Below are 15,024 nucleotides of genomic sequence, written 5' to 3'. Positions count from 1 at the left end.
TACAGATGAGTGTTGGGACATTATGTTAGCTGAAATTCTGAGAACTGTCTAAAAGTAGGAAGCAGAGCAGGATCTATTAATACTTGGTTAAGTACAGTAGATCCTTCAGTAACTCCCTCAGGAATGGGAAGGATATTTCTCTTCATACCCTCCCCCACAACCGTTAGATGTGTGATTATAGCATTAAGACAATTGTCCCCATATAGACCACCAGGAAATACAGAAAGTGTGACTGCATTTTCTCTTAATTTTCCAGATGTTCATTTTCAGTAGGTCAGGAGACAAGAAAGACTTTGTATTAGCCTGGCTATGGACATTGAGTAGGTTTGGTGTAACTAATTTTCGGTTTTCTCTCGAGGACAGGGACATCAGGTAATTGAATAGATGTTTAGCGATATGTTGATTACACATTGTACCAGGCTAGTTTGTGGACCTGCAGAACAGAAGGACATGCTATGCAGATTAAATACTCAATGATATTTGAACTCATCCCACCTTCACCTGACCCACAGATTTAGGTATAAAGGGATTTTCTATCATTCTGCAAGGAGAAACAAGTGACTTGAAACAGCCAGGACACCTTGGCTCCATCAAGAGGGACACAATTGACATTCTACAGGATGTCAGCTTAGGGGACCATGCTCCCAGCTGAAAGACTACAGATCTGCTCCAATGACCATCACTGAACAAACGGATATGCTTGGGGAAGCCAGGATTGGGATCTACTGGTCACCTTGCTCCATGGAGAAGCCAAACTGCGACCCTTCAGTCATGTACCTTAATGGACTGTTAGCTTCCGACGTTTGTTACCTCCCCTCAGGGTGCTCACCAAAAGCTCTATTCCAAGAGAGTGACTATTTTTGCACCATCTTGGATATTTTGCTGGGACTGTTCTATAGGTCATCATTTTGTAGTTCAATTAAATATTGCCACACTGTTTTACCCTCACCATGTGTTGTCTGAGTAGTATTATATACACTATAATTAGATGATTATTCACTATAAGTAGATGAGCATTCAGTGGGATTACCCCTGGTCCATGTGGTCTTGGGTCAGTGGATGAGAGCATTCACTGACCCACCCTCCCCTTGTGTCTCCACAGAAGGTGGCTTAATCAAATTCAAAGTATGTCTTGTAACTTAATACTGGTCTTCCAACACCCAAGGGTCTAGCTACAGGGGAATCAGAAGTGGCAGCTAGACATACTAGAAATGCTATGTTTTCAGTCATTCTGCAATCAGGAGGATAAAACCAGATTCATCCCTTTTGGAGTTCCCATTTGGGGGTGATGGGAAGTGACTAGAGGATGGAGAATAGTTTCTGCCATGACATTGCAGCGTAGTAGGCAGAAGGGTGGAAAATTCCTCCATCCCAGAGGTTAGAAAAATCAGGAGAGAAGGAGGCTTCCCTTGTTATATTTTATCTTCTGGACTCCAAACACTTAGTGACCATCAATATACAGGATTTAATGTAAAGATAGAACTCGGCACTCAACTTCGTGTAAAGATTGTAGGCGATTTTGACCCAGACCAATGGGGGATACCGTGTCAGCAGCTACAACTAAGGCTGCATCCACCCTGCTGTTACCTAATATACTTTACTACAAGTATAGCCTTTTGGCATTCACCTTATTGCTATCCTGTGGTTGGCCATTGTATGTGTAACACAACCCTCAGTATGCAACTGACGAAGGTCTTTTGTATGGACCGAAACGTTTTATAATGCTACCGTTTGGGATTGAATAAAATCACCTACAATCTTTACACCAAGTTGAGTGCTGGGTTCTATCTTTACATTTATTACGGTTTGGGAACCTACCTGAGCACCATTAGTCTGCTGTGCACATGTTTTCTATATATAGGATTTAAAACAGAAACAAGGTCATCTCAAGCCAACAAGGAGGTCAAGTGATCTTTCCTTTAAAAAGCCATGTTGGATGTCTACAGAGTGTCCCGACTGTACAAGATGACCATGGGATTGATCTTGCTGCGTCCCTGGTCCTAAGATTGCAGCCTTGCACATTGATAGTTACCAGCTGTGTTTACAATTGAATTATTAATAGACTCCTTGGACCAGCGCCACCTATAATTAAATACTTGCAAACTACCAAACACAACCAGAAACTATCCCAACATTCTACATCTGTTCCCTTTACAGCCAACTCCTTCCGCGACAAGATGAAATTCTGATGGCCGGTGGGACCGATTCCAGGCACTGCAGCCACTAGCAGTAGTAACCCAACCCCAAACAGACAGCAGTCACCCTGTGCGAAAAAATGTATGGCTTGTGTCACCTAATCTTCAAGACTTCCGGCCAGTGTCATACAATCTGACAGCTTTCACGCAATACATGAAGAGTAAGTGTTACTCTGAGCCCTTTACGCCAATGAGAACTAAACACCTATAGTGAGTGGAAGCATTTGAGTAGTTCCTCAAAGGATATGGGAGGGACCTTAATGGTGCTTTGCTAGCAAGGAACTTCCAAAAATCAAGATAAGTTGGTAAAAAGGTGGTCATCTCGCCATTAAAACATCTAGTTTCTGGGGTTCCGATGGATTGTTACCTGCCAGTCTATGATTTAGAGGCCACCATCACCTTAAATAGCAAGTTGGTCATGCCATTGCCAACACATGGGTTTATACTGTTCTCATCTTATGGGTGACACGGCTAACCAACACATGAAATATCAAGGCAACTTCTATGCCAAGATCTTCAGTACCAAAAGTGATAGATGACACCTCCATCAAAAAGCTGCCCATCAATGTCACTTGAGCAGCGATGCTCAACATACATGCCATCTTCTCCACCCAGGAGCTGTCCATCACGGTACACAAATAATGCATGTCATCGTCACCTCAATGCAAGTCACTGTCATTACAGGGCAACTCGACACCCCCCCAGATACATACTGGAGAACCCTGTTGTATTTCCATCATGTAGGCATGTCATCCTTGATTGTTGACACGTGTGTCCAGCAGATGTTGGTCATCGGATGACCCATTAATGACCAACACATTGATCAAGGCTTAACATGAAAATATAAGAGCTGACAAACTAAGCCATTGCGTACAAGTCCAAAGAATCGGTTAAGGTGCCCACATACCAATACATACTGTCGTAGTCCGTCCTTACCTGAGACAATCTGAACAGATCTTGCCTGTGGATGGTTCTCTAGCTCTGCTCTCCCTCCGTCAGTCTATCCCTCCTTCTGCTTATCTCAGTGTCTTACTCTCTCCAGCCTCTGGATAACTCCTCCTTTGCCTCCATCACTCCCTCCCTGCAGTGGCTGAAGAGACAGCAGCCAGGAAGACCGCTAGAGAGCACAAAATGCTGTCAGCAGCAAGACAGCTAGAGAACACATAGGAGGATGCAACGTCTGCTTTAGACAGGCAGCACCTTCCTGTATTTGGACCGAAAGAGTATAGGGACCGCAGTCTGGGCGGCTCTCTACGACCCAAGTCAAGGGAAGTAAAGTAGAAAATTGCAAAAAAATAAAAATTTGTGGCCCTTTAGGGAGAAGTGTAAAAGTGCAACTTCTGCTAGGATTAGGATACCATCTACTCAGGATGCAAAAAGCCAGAAAAATAATGCACCTCTGTACTGGGACACCGCATTCAGGACTGTTCTTGACAGAGCCGAATAGCTGAAGCTCCACTATAAGATGACAGCCATGTCTGCTGCACCCAATTCTATTTGGACAGCTACAGTCTTCCAGGATGAGAGAGTGCTTTATCAGATGTCTATATAAATAGACAGCTAGAACAGAGTGCTCATGTGTGGACAGACAAAAGACCATTCATATTCCAGTGTTCCAATGCTAGACTGCCAGAGTGAGAGACTGCTGTAGTCTGATACAAATGGCTAGAAATAGATGTAGACCTTGCTCTGGTTAGACAGCTGAAAATAGACATCTTCCTTAGAGACCATTCTACTGAGAAATGAATTACATAGTACACCGATTTAGACAGGAAGAGCTCTCCCGGCATTGTCAGTCACAGAACTGTCTCGGGTGCCATCAATGTGAGCAAAAAGCAATTGAGGCATGTCAAAATGAATAATGGCTCCTGCACTCCCATGTGCCGCTATAAAACACGAGCACTGGAGTACTGAGGTGGACGGATTGCGCCTAACAAGAGGGGGTCGTATCTGGTGTCACTTTTTAAAAAAAAAAAAAAAAGTGATTCATGTGTTTAGTAGTGACGCTTTGGTTCTCAGGAACCTTCAGTAAGATTCCAGTTAGGCTCACTGTTGACCCATCTGAGAATTACTTGTCCCATGATGGTACTTCAGTGGATCCTGAAGAGTGCCAAACGAAGACCAAACCCAAATAGTATAGTCTCTTACTAGGGTTTTTTTTTTTTAGCTCATCTGTGGTTGACATCCTTATGGAGGTCATAAAAGGCAGCACTGACGGAACTCTAAGACATCCAGTATAACAGTGTGGGGGTCAGGGGCCAAATGTAATAACAGGGAAGAAAGGAAGAATGTCTCCAAATCTTAACCATCCTAATCTCAATAGGGAGCATTCAGCACTAGGGACAGCTCCAGACTATTTTTTGCCATTTGGCCCAACTCTAGGTTCTTGCATGTCCTTGTTCTTACCAACAAGACCACCACTTTCACTTGGAGAACAAGGTCGTCAGGCATGTTGAGATTCCTTCATCCAGGCAATGTTTGGGTGGGGGGGGGGGGGGGGGGCAGGCAAGGCATGTCCACACAGGTTGAAAGACCTAGCTCCATCAAGTGCAACCTCTTTAATTGTTAATTTTGTCACCAAATTAGTGATAACCCATAATGTTGTGTATTGGAGGAAGTTATCCATCTCCATATTAGTCATGTTCTTCTTGAATCTATGCTGGTCGTCAGCTATTCTCTGCAGGTCCTCTTATGTCCTCAGGTTTTTTTTCGTCTTTTAGATAAAGATGAAAAGTTATATCTGTATTATGTTTCTAAGGCATCTCCTAAACCATCTGCCCTGTACCCTTTCATAGATATAATTATTCCTGGCTGTGATGAAGACCCATTTCTCTACACATGCTTGGGTCAACATCGAGATGAACTGATGCGAAAACACCCCTTCCACTTCAGATGAAGGGCCAGGTTTTTGAGTTGGAAACCCTCCAAGGAAAAGCTTAAGGACAATGCATGCCTATTCTTGGATGGTTTTGTAGTCAAAAATGGACAATTTAGTTTTCTACTGTGGGAAACCACTCTGGCACTAAAGACACTCAACTTTTCAGGAGAGGAACATGTTCAAGGGAGTCTTAAGTGCAATCAAAACTGAGACGAAAGGGAGCCGTGATGCACTATGAAATGGTGTCCATAAGCGTGTCCAATTGGCAAGTTATTCACTTGTCTGATGACAGGAGAAGACTCCCCACACAGCCTCATACTGGTGAGGTGTCAGGATGCTGGTCGATACTTCATGTCATTCTAGATTAGATTTATGGACCCTTGATGCCAGGTGTGTGATTTAACGGGAGGCTCCCACCTGCTCTTCTGCTGATGTGACTCCATCCAGAGCATGCACTGCGTCCAATTACTGTAATGGAATGAAGGCTGCTCAGATACATCAGGAGGAATGAAGTGGAGGAACACTGCTGTATAATCAGCGTTAGAGATCAGAAAGTGCTGAGGGACAACGTCCACCCACCAGTCTGAGCCAAAGCTTGGATGACTTATACTACATGAAAAGAGCCGGAGCTACAGGAGTCCAAATTCTGCAGAGTGTAACTGAAATTCCTCCACAGTGAGGAAAGAGTGTTACTGCCGTTTCTGGTAATGGCCACACAGTCAGTAACCAGGTTTAGGGTCAATATTCTGAGGGCAGAAGAGTCACCACCGATCTACTAACACCATAACTGCAGAGTCCAGACCTCCTCTGGTATTACCATCAGCATAAACACTGCACCCCCACCAGGAGCTTCATGGCCAAGCAGCCATACATCACCAAGCACAATGCTGAGCGTCTGATAGAGTGGTGCAAGTTGCCACCACTGGAGTCTGGAGGAGATGTGTTCTGTGCAGTGATGGATCACACTTCTAGTTGCGTCTGAGAGTCAGTGGTGATGCCAGGAGGACGTTACTCCCTGACTGCTGTACAGATAGGGGATGCTAGTGCTCGGGGCTGGTTATCAGGGCTTGGCCGTGACACCTTGGTTCCAATGAAGGGAAGTCTTAATGCTTATGGGAAGCTTTCCTGCCCCCTTGCCATCTGCTGAATCTGATGCCCCCACATGGAACATGTCCTGGAGCTGCGGTGTTTTCTAGATATTACATAGTAGAGTGCTGCCATATTTGTATATCATTATGGTTACCCACGGCCTAGTGCCCATATATAACCACTAGTACATGGCCCCCCACAGTGGGGTGGTGTAAACCCTCATACATTATGACGGAACATAAGGGCAACCAACGAGGGACCCCCAGGTCACCGAGTGCCCCCACTATTCGCCTGCTTTATACATCCTGTCCAGTGCCGCGGCCTCGGGGGTCAGGTCCTTAATTCACTAATGTAGATGTAGGCCCGAGTGGTGGATATGGAGCGGCCCCCGGAGGACACGGGAGCGCAGAGTCTCCGCTACCTCTTCCCCTTGTCTTTATATAGCCTCCTGCCATTACTACAGTCTATATATAGAAAGCCAGAAGTGAGCGTCTCCCCTCCGTCATCTATATTTAATCTGCTGGAGGTTTCCTGACACTGATCACATTTATAGTTTGGGTTGGATTGTGTCACCAAGGAAAAAAGGAATGGGGTATAAGGGTCAATGGGAACAGAATAAAGGGGCAAGTGTTATAGTGAGGCACAAGACCGTGTATAGGGGTGGTGTGAGGAATAGTGGCAGATCCAGTATAGAGGGGGATAGGACCATGCTCCCATAACACTATATGGACCTGGTTATTGAGGGGGAGAGTCGTGATGGAGGTAGTGTCCTCGGATAAGGTGTCACTTGCCATGATTGGGTGCTGACTGAGTGTCCAAGTCCCAGCAGCCACATGTCCCATGTCCACGCATGCAGCAACGGGGACGCGGGGGGGGTGCACACGTTGCAGATTCTGCTGTGTTGTACAGTACCATTTTAGTCTATGTATCTATGTAAAATGAAAGACGCAGTGCACATGGTGCGGATTTTTCTGCGGTTTCAAAACCGCAGCATGTGAATTCTTTGTGCGGAATCCGCAGGGGTTAGGTGTCAAGCCGCAGGGAGAAAACTGCAGGCTAATCCGCAGGTCTGCAACGTGTGCACACACACCTGGACATGTTCTTTCAAGCATGCGGTAGACTGGGCTCTGCGCAAGAGGAGCAGAGACCACAGCTGCAAGAACATGCTTTTTAACCCCTTCGTGGTCTGCAGAGACCCCCCCCAGAGAACAGTCTTCATGTTAATGCTAATTTGGAGTGAATTGCATTTACCCCCAGATGGTTCTCATATCCCATTATGTGCACAGCTGCACTAGGAAATCATTTCGGCGTCAGTTTATGAGGAGCAGCACCGGAGCCCCAGATCCACAAGGCCCCCCTCCCGCCCATCGACAGCCTCATCTATGTGCATCTGACCATTCTGGATCGCGGCCTGCATCGCTCGCTTCAGCCTCCTGTCACTCCCCCCCCATCCGCTACACAACGAGACCTCTCTGCTGCAGTAATTTAATAAAGTGCTCTGGAAAATGAGCTCACCTCCATGTGGAAGATTTGTTACCAAGGCTGCAATGCAGAGGTCATTCAGAAGGAGCAGCTGCAGCCAACACTGCAAAAATAACACCGCACCATAGTGCACCGCAGGTCAGCTCTGCAATAGGGGAATTAGGGAGAAGAGATGCCACCGAGCAGATTTCTGCACCACTGGCACTAGAATCGCAGCTTTGTGCCAATCATTGGGCCGCAAACTATACTGGGGGCCTAATGTATGGATGTTGGAAACTGAGGACCAGGCTATTTGTGACAACTTCACCCTCATTTATTCATGCCAATTTAAGCCCACACTAATTTGTGCATGGTTTATTGTACAACCCTGCCCACTCTGGGCAATTCCACAAAAACAAGGTGTGAACTCAATGTAGAAACACTAAAAAATTGTTATGTTTCTTTACTAGATAGTGTCTCATTGTTTAAGATGTTTCCAGGCTAGTGCAGATGACCACCACCAGTGGCCTCAAAACCCTGTCAGCTACCAATGGGGCTGGGAAAAAAAAAAAAAAAAAAAAAAAAAAAAATAATATATATTAGTGCCTCAGCTGTATTCACAGAGCTGCTGAATTACTGGAAAGTTTCTCTACAGGTGAAGTTATGTTGTGGCTTCAAAAGGAGTTGAGCCACGGTTTTTCCTTCCTTGTGGGCAAGACTCCAGAAGAAAAGGCGTTTTTACTTCTGCAGCTGTCAATATTTACCTTACATAAATATTAAAAAGGTGGGAAACCCAATTAGAAATACCACCACAAAAGGTTACACCAAAAGCCAAGGCACGGTGCCGCTCTTACATAGCCGCCAAACAATGCGGGAGTAATGGGCACAGACATCCCCAAATGTATCACTAAGATTCCCCATAAGCAGGCACCAAGATTTTTGTCTAGAGGATATAGCAGGCGACAGGTTAAAAAGTAACATGATCGAGCTATGGGTCAGAAGAGACATGACGTGATCTAGGCCCCGGGTGGAAATGTTCATCAGAAGGATATTAAGTTCGAATGATCACCACTCCCAATGGGAGTCAATGAGAAAAATTATGACCAAATATTGGCCTGTACTTCTTGCGGATAAGACACTTGGCAATTATTTATCATCTGTTCCGACTATCACCGCACGACGTAGTAAGAATCTGAGGGACATATTGGTCCATAGTCATTATGAGAAGAATGACCAACAACTTCCATCTTGAAAACAAAAGTGGGGAGGTGTTCCGTGCCCGAATGTAGAACAGGCCAATACTTTCTCCTCTTCTGATGGCAGCAAGCAGTATAAGAACTCAATCACGTGTTCCACCAAGGCAGTGGTCTATTATGCCCACTGCCGTTGTAATAAGATTTATATAGGCCTCACCACGAGAGCTTTGAAAATACATATAAGGGAACGTGTACGCGATATTCTTGCTGCTAGGGAAGAGGTATGTGTTGATCATCTACGTACGATACCCAGACACTTCAAACTGTACTATCAGAGCGATCCTAGGGGACTTAAAGTCGGTATTGATAGAATTCTCCACGATGTTTGGTGAAGTTACACGACCTCTAGCAAGACTTGAAACAAAATGGATTTGGACTCTAAAGACCATGTACCCATATGGGCTCAGTGAGACCTGCAGCTTCGTTCTGGTTCCCCAACCCCCGCTTTCTGGTCAATTTTTTATCTCACCTTGTTTTTATGTATATTCACTTTATTCTTTGTTCAATTGCAGAGCGCGTCTTTTGTGCTCCGTGTGGACCCGTCGTGAATTCCCTCAACCACCTTAATATCAAGTAATGCTGTATATCTGGGATACACGGCTGGATTCCTTGAAAGGGACTTTAACCCCTTCCTGACATCAGACGTACTATCCCGTCCATGGGACCCGGGCCCCTATGCCCATGGACGGGATAGTACGTCTAGCGCGATGAGCGGCGCCCACGTGGTGAGCGCCGCTGATCGCGGCCGGGTGTCAGCTGATTATCACAGACACCCAGCACAATGTGTCAGGGGCGGTCATGGACCGCCCCCGACACGTTACCCCCTTGCACACCGCGATCAAACATGATCGCAGTGTACCGGGAGTTAAAGGGAAGCATCGGCAGGGAGGGGGCTCCCTCCGTGCTTCCCTGAGCCCCCCACGGCAGCGCAATGTGCAGCGCTGCTGCGGGGGGCTCCTTTCCTCCAGGCCCCCAGATCCAAGATGGCGACGGGGGCCTGGAGGAAGCTGGCTTCCTCAGTGCCTGCAAAGCGCAGGCATGAGGAAGCCTTGTGCAGTGCCTGTGACAGATTGCTGATCTGACAGTGATCTGTGATGTGACAGATCAGCGATCTGTCACAGGACAGTGATGTCCCACCTGGGACTATGTAATAAAGTTAAAAAAAAATTTAGAAAAGTGTAATAATTAAAAAAAGCCAAATAAATTAGTAAAAAAAATTCCAAAAAATTCATTTTTTGAAAATACAAAAAACCAAAATAAAAGTACACATGTTAGGTATCGCCGAGTCCGTAACGACCCGCCCTATAAAACTTTCCCATTAGTTAACCCCTTTAAAAATAAAAAACGAAGCAAAAAATAATGATTTATTATACCGCCAAAAAGTGTAATAACACGCGATCAAAAAGACACAAATATCCATGGTACCGCTGAAAACGTCATCTTGTTCCGCAGAAAATGAGCCGCCATACAGCGTCATCAGCGAAAAAATAAAAAAGTTATAGCTCGCAGAATAAAGCGATGCAAAAATTATTTTTTATATAAAATAGTTTTCATTGCATAAAACCGACAAAACATAAAAAAAACGACCTAAATGAGGTATCGCTGTAACCGTACTGACCCGAAGAATAAAACCGCTTTATCAATTTTACTGCACGCGGAGCGGTGTAAACGCACCCCCCCAAAAGAAATTCATGAAACACTGGTTTTTGTTCATTCTGCGTCCCAAAAATCGGAATAAAAAGCAATCAAAAAATGTCACATGCCCGAAAATGTTACCAATAGAAACATCAACTCGTCCCGCAAAAAATAAGACCTCACATGACTCGGTGGGTCAAAATACAGAAAAATTATAGCTCTCAATATGTGGTGATGCAAAAACTATTTTTACAATAAAAAGCGTCTTTTAGCGTGCGACAGCCGCCAAACATAAAAACCGCCATAAATAGTAAATCAAACCCCCCGTTATCACCCCCTTAGTTAGGGAAAAATAATAAAGTTATAAAAATGTATTTCCATTTTTCCATTAGGGCTGAGATTAGGGTTAGGGGTGTGTTGGGGTTTGGGTTGGAGTTAGAATTGGGGGTTTCCACTGTTTGGCACATCAGGTGCTCTCCAAATGCAACATGGCGTCTGATCTCAATTCCAGCCAATTCTGAGTTGAAAAAAGTCATATGGTGCTCCTTCCCTTCCAAGCTCTGCCATGCACCCAAACAGTGTTTTACCCCCACATATAGGGTATCAGCCTACTCAGGTCAAATTGCAAAACAATTTTTGGGGTCCAATTTCTCCTGTTACCCTTAGGAGAATAAAAAATTGGGGGCAAAAATATCATTTTTGTGGAAAAAAAAATGTTTATTTTCACATCTGAGCGTTATAAACTTCTGTGAAGCACTTGGGGGTTCAAAGTGCTCACCACACATCTAGACAAGTTCCGTGCGGGGGGGGGGGGGGGTCTAGTGTCCAAAATGGGGTCACTTGTGGGGAGTTTCAATAGTTTAGGTACATCAGGGGCTCTCCAAACGCACATGACACCCGCAGACCATTCCATCAGAGTATGCATTCCAAAATGGCACTGCTTCCCTTCCGAGCCCCGACGTGTGTCCATACAGTAGTTTTCTCCCACATATGGGGAGTCAGCGTGCTCAGGACAAATTGGACAACAACTTTTGTGGTCCAATTTCTCCTGTTACTCTTGGGAAAATGAAAAAAGAAAAAAAAAAAAAAAAAAAAAAAAAAAGACTAAAAGATCATGTTTGTGGAAAAAATATGAATTTTTTATTTTCATGCCCGGGCGTTATAAACTTCTGTGAAGCACTGGGGGGTTCAAAGTGCTCACCACACATCTAGATAAGTTCCTTAGGGGGTCTAGTTTCCAAAATGGTGTCATTTGTGGGGGGTTTCCACTGTTTTGGTACATCAGGGGTTTTCCAATCGCGACATGGTGTCCGATCTCAATTCCAGCCAAAAACGTCAAATGGCGCTGCTTCCCTTCCGAGCTCTGCCATGCGCCCAAATAGTGGTTTACCCCCACATGTGGGGTATCAGCATACTCAGGGCAAATTGCATAATAACTTTTACGGTCCTGTTACCCTTGGGAAAATAAAAATTGGGGTGAGAAGATCATTTTTGTGGAAAATATGTTTTTAATTGTACCGCTGTACGTTATAAACGTCTGTAAAGCCCTTGTGGGTTCAAAGTTCTCACCACATATCTAGATAAGTTCCTTGGGGGGGGTCTAGTTTCCAAAATGGGGTCACTTGTAGGGGGTTTCCACTGTTTAGGTGCATCAGGGACTCTCCAAACGTGACATGGCGTCCAATCTGAATTCCAGCCAATTTTGCATTGAAAAATTCCAAAGGCGCTCCTTCCCTTCTGAGGTCTGCCATGCGACGAAACAGTCGTTCCCCCCCACAAATCAGGTATCAGCGTACTCAGGACAAATTGCACAATAACTTTTGAAGTCCAATTTCTCCTGTTACCATAAAAAAAAAGTTGAACCTGAAGTATTTTTTGTGAAAAAAAGTTAGATGTTCATTTTTTTTTTTTTTTAAATATTCAAAAAAATTCGTGACGCACCTAAAGGGTTAATAAACATCTTGAATGTGGTTTTGAGCACCTTAAGGGGTGCAGTTTAGAATGGTGTCACTTTTGGGTATTTTCTATCATATAGACCCCTCAAAGTGGCTTCAAATGTGGTCCTAAAAATAAAATGGTGTTGTAAAAATGAGAAATCGCTGGTCAACTTTTAACCCTTATAACTTCCTAACAAAAAAAAATTTTTGTTTCAAAATTGTGCTGATGTAAAGTAAACATGTGGGAAGTGTTAGTTATCAAGTTTTTTGTGTGCCGTATCTCTGTGATTTAAGGGCATAAAAATTCAAAGTTGGAAAATTGCGAAATTTTCGCCAAATTTCCGTTTTTTTTTCACAAATAAACGCAAGTTATATGAATGAAATTTTACCACTAACATGAAGTACAATATGTCACGAGAAAACACTGTCACAATCACCGGGATCCATGGAAGCGTTCAAGAGTTATGACCTCATAAAGGTACAGTGGTCAGAATTGTAAAAATTGGCCCGGTCATGAATGTGCAAACCACCCTTGGGGGTGAAGGGGTAAATGGAAAAAGGAAAAAAGTTTTTGTACTTGTTGTAATATGTAATGACTTTCTGCATTCTCTCCCGTATGTATACATTGTGACCATTATGCATTTAAACGTTTAGGATGTCTTGCTGATTTTATTACATTTATTGTATATTATAGGTTATTGATGTGTTCACATGTTTAAACCGCTGTTTCTATGCGTAATGTGGATTATCTTTGCAGTAGATTGTGGGGGTGGGTGCAAGTATTTTTGCAATTAGTGCATTAAATTTATGTAGTGTCTCCTATGGGTTCTAGTCGTATATATACAGTATATATATATATATATACACACACACACACACACACACACACACTTGCTATTGGTACATTATGGTCTATAAAGATTTTTATATCTTCAAGACTATTGTAATATTTCCAATTATTATATTCTTCCATATTTCGGTGGGCTTCCAGTATTAGGAGTTTCTACAGGTGGGTGTTTTCTTTACCTCTTATTTTGGCCATCTGGTAACGAAATGTTTAACCTTCCGATACAATTGTTTTTGCCAGTGCAACGTTCTGCTTTTATTAATTACTTTAATGCCCCTAATAGATATGTCGTTTTATAGGTAGATAGATATACATCTATTAGTAAGTTCTTAGTAATAGGGGTTTTAGTATTTGGGTATTTTGTCTTAGGCCTCTTTCACAAATCAGGTTTTCGCCGTCAGGCGCGATCCGGCGCTTTTGACAGAAACCGGATCCGGCAAAATGCAATGCCGGATCCGGTTTCCCCCCCATTGACTTGCATTTGCGCCGGATCGCGCCGTATGGCCATGCGTTTCATCCGGTTTTCGCCGGATCCGGCAATGTGTCGCGATCCGGCGTCTGGAAAAAACGGCTACTGTAACGTTTGTCTCCGGCGAAAAAGCCGGATCCGGCTTTTTCACACAATGAAAGCCTATGAGCGCCGCAATGCGCCTGATCTGGCGAAAGCCGGATCCGGTTTTTTTGGTCTGAGCATGCTCAGTAGCTCTGCCCACAAGACATATATAAAAGTAAGACAGTGGGACCCACAGCCACACCCAACAAAGCAACCAAGCGAAGCAGGAGAAGGCAGGAGACCACTGCAGCACCACCACCCCAAATGGAACATGCTGAGGAGGGGAGGCCAGCAGCAGATGAGACGGTAATTATCAAATCCCCCATTCCTCCAAACTAGGGCTATTGAATATCAAGATATTCATTGGCCCTTTGTTTCTCTTTATTCAACAGCCGCCCAATAGATGCAGCAGCAGCAATGGCAGCAGCTGGAACACCACCCACAGGCATGGAGTGTGGCCACCAGGAAGACAGCACATCATCTTCTGGGAGCCCTCCCTTGCATCGTCAGCGTTTGACGGTAAGTTTTTATTTCCAAAATCCATCATCTCTGTAATATATGTCTATTAATTGCCTTTTATTTCAAAACAGAATTCACAAGATGAAGAGGAGCTCCCAGAAGAAGGAAGGGGTGGACAGACGCTTGGAGTGGGCTCACAATTGGTAAGTTTTTTGCATCAAACGCAGAAACACAACATCACACTACACACAACACATAGAAAACAATGTTCTGCAGACCACACACAGCAAACAAATGCCTACATCCAAAGACATAACATTTTTTGTTTTCTTCTCTAGTCTTCCCAATCTGGTGCTCGGCCAAGAGGTCCTCGCAGTGCCTCCCAGGGTCGTCGGCGACAGCAACGCGGCGGTCACCAGCGTGTAAGTATAAATATTTTTGCTTTTTTTCCTCATTTCTTTTGTGGAGGCTAATTATGTTATTTTTGTCTTTCTTTAACAGCCTTCACAGCGTGCTCCCGACTCTGACGGTGAGGATGAAGGACTCGATGTGGACCACCTCATCGATCTCGTCAGAGAAAGGGAGCCGCTCTGGAATATGGCTGACCGCCGCCACGCTGACCTTATCGTTACCCGACGACTCTGGGAGGAAATCTGTTTGCTCCTTGTGGGCCGCTGGGAGGACCTCGATGTTCGGGCCCAGATTAAAGAGCGT

The 15,024-nt window shown here is 44.4% G+C and overlaps 1 protein-coding gene across 5 annotated transcripts in view; it reads right to left on the bottom strand.

The window, feature by feature from the left end:
- The window catches only part of ACHE (acetylcholinesterase (Yt blood group)), a 62,178-nt gene that overhangs the window by 34,635 nt on the left and 12,519 nt on the right, over window positions 1-15,024 (bottom strand). The window contains exon 1 of one of the 5 annotated variants that reach the window (XM_073562430.1): window positions 3,132-3,246. The exons of the other annotated variants lie outside the window; for them this stretch is intronic. The gene's annotated coding sequence lies outside the window, so the exon portion shown is untranslated. Of the gene's footprint in view, window positions 1-3,131; window positions 3,247-15,024 lie in introns of those variants that run through there. 5 annotated transcript variants of the gene reach the window in all.

This window comes from Dendrobates tinctorius, unplaced genomic scaffold, assembly GCF_039654945.1.
Source record: "Dendrobates tinctorius isolate UK_male_01 unplaced genomic scaffold, ASM3965494v1 ptg000351l, whole genome shotgun sequence".
In the NCBI taxonomy this organism is placed as follows: domain Eukaryota; kingdom Metazoa; phylum Chordata; class Amphibia; order Anura; family Dendrobatidae; genus Dendrobates; species Dendrobates tinctorius.
This window is presented reverse-complemented; position numbering and strand designations above follow the sequence as displayed.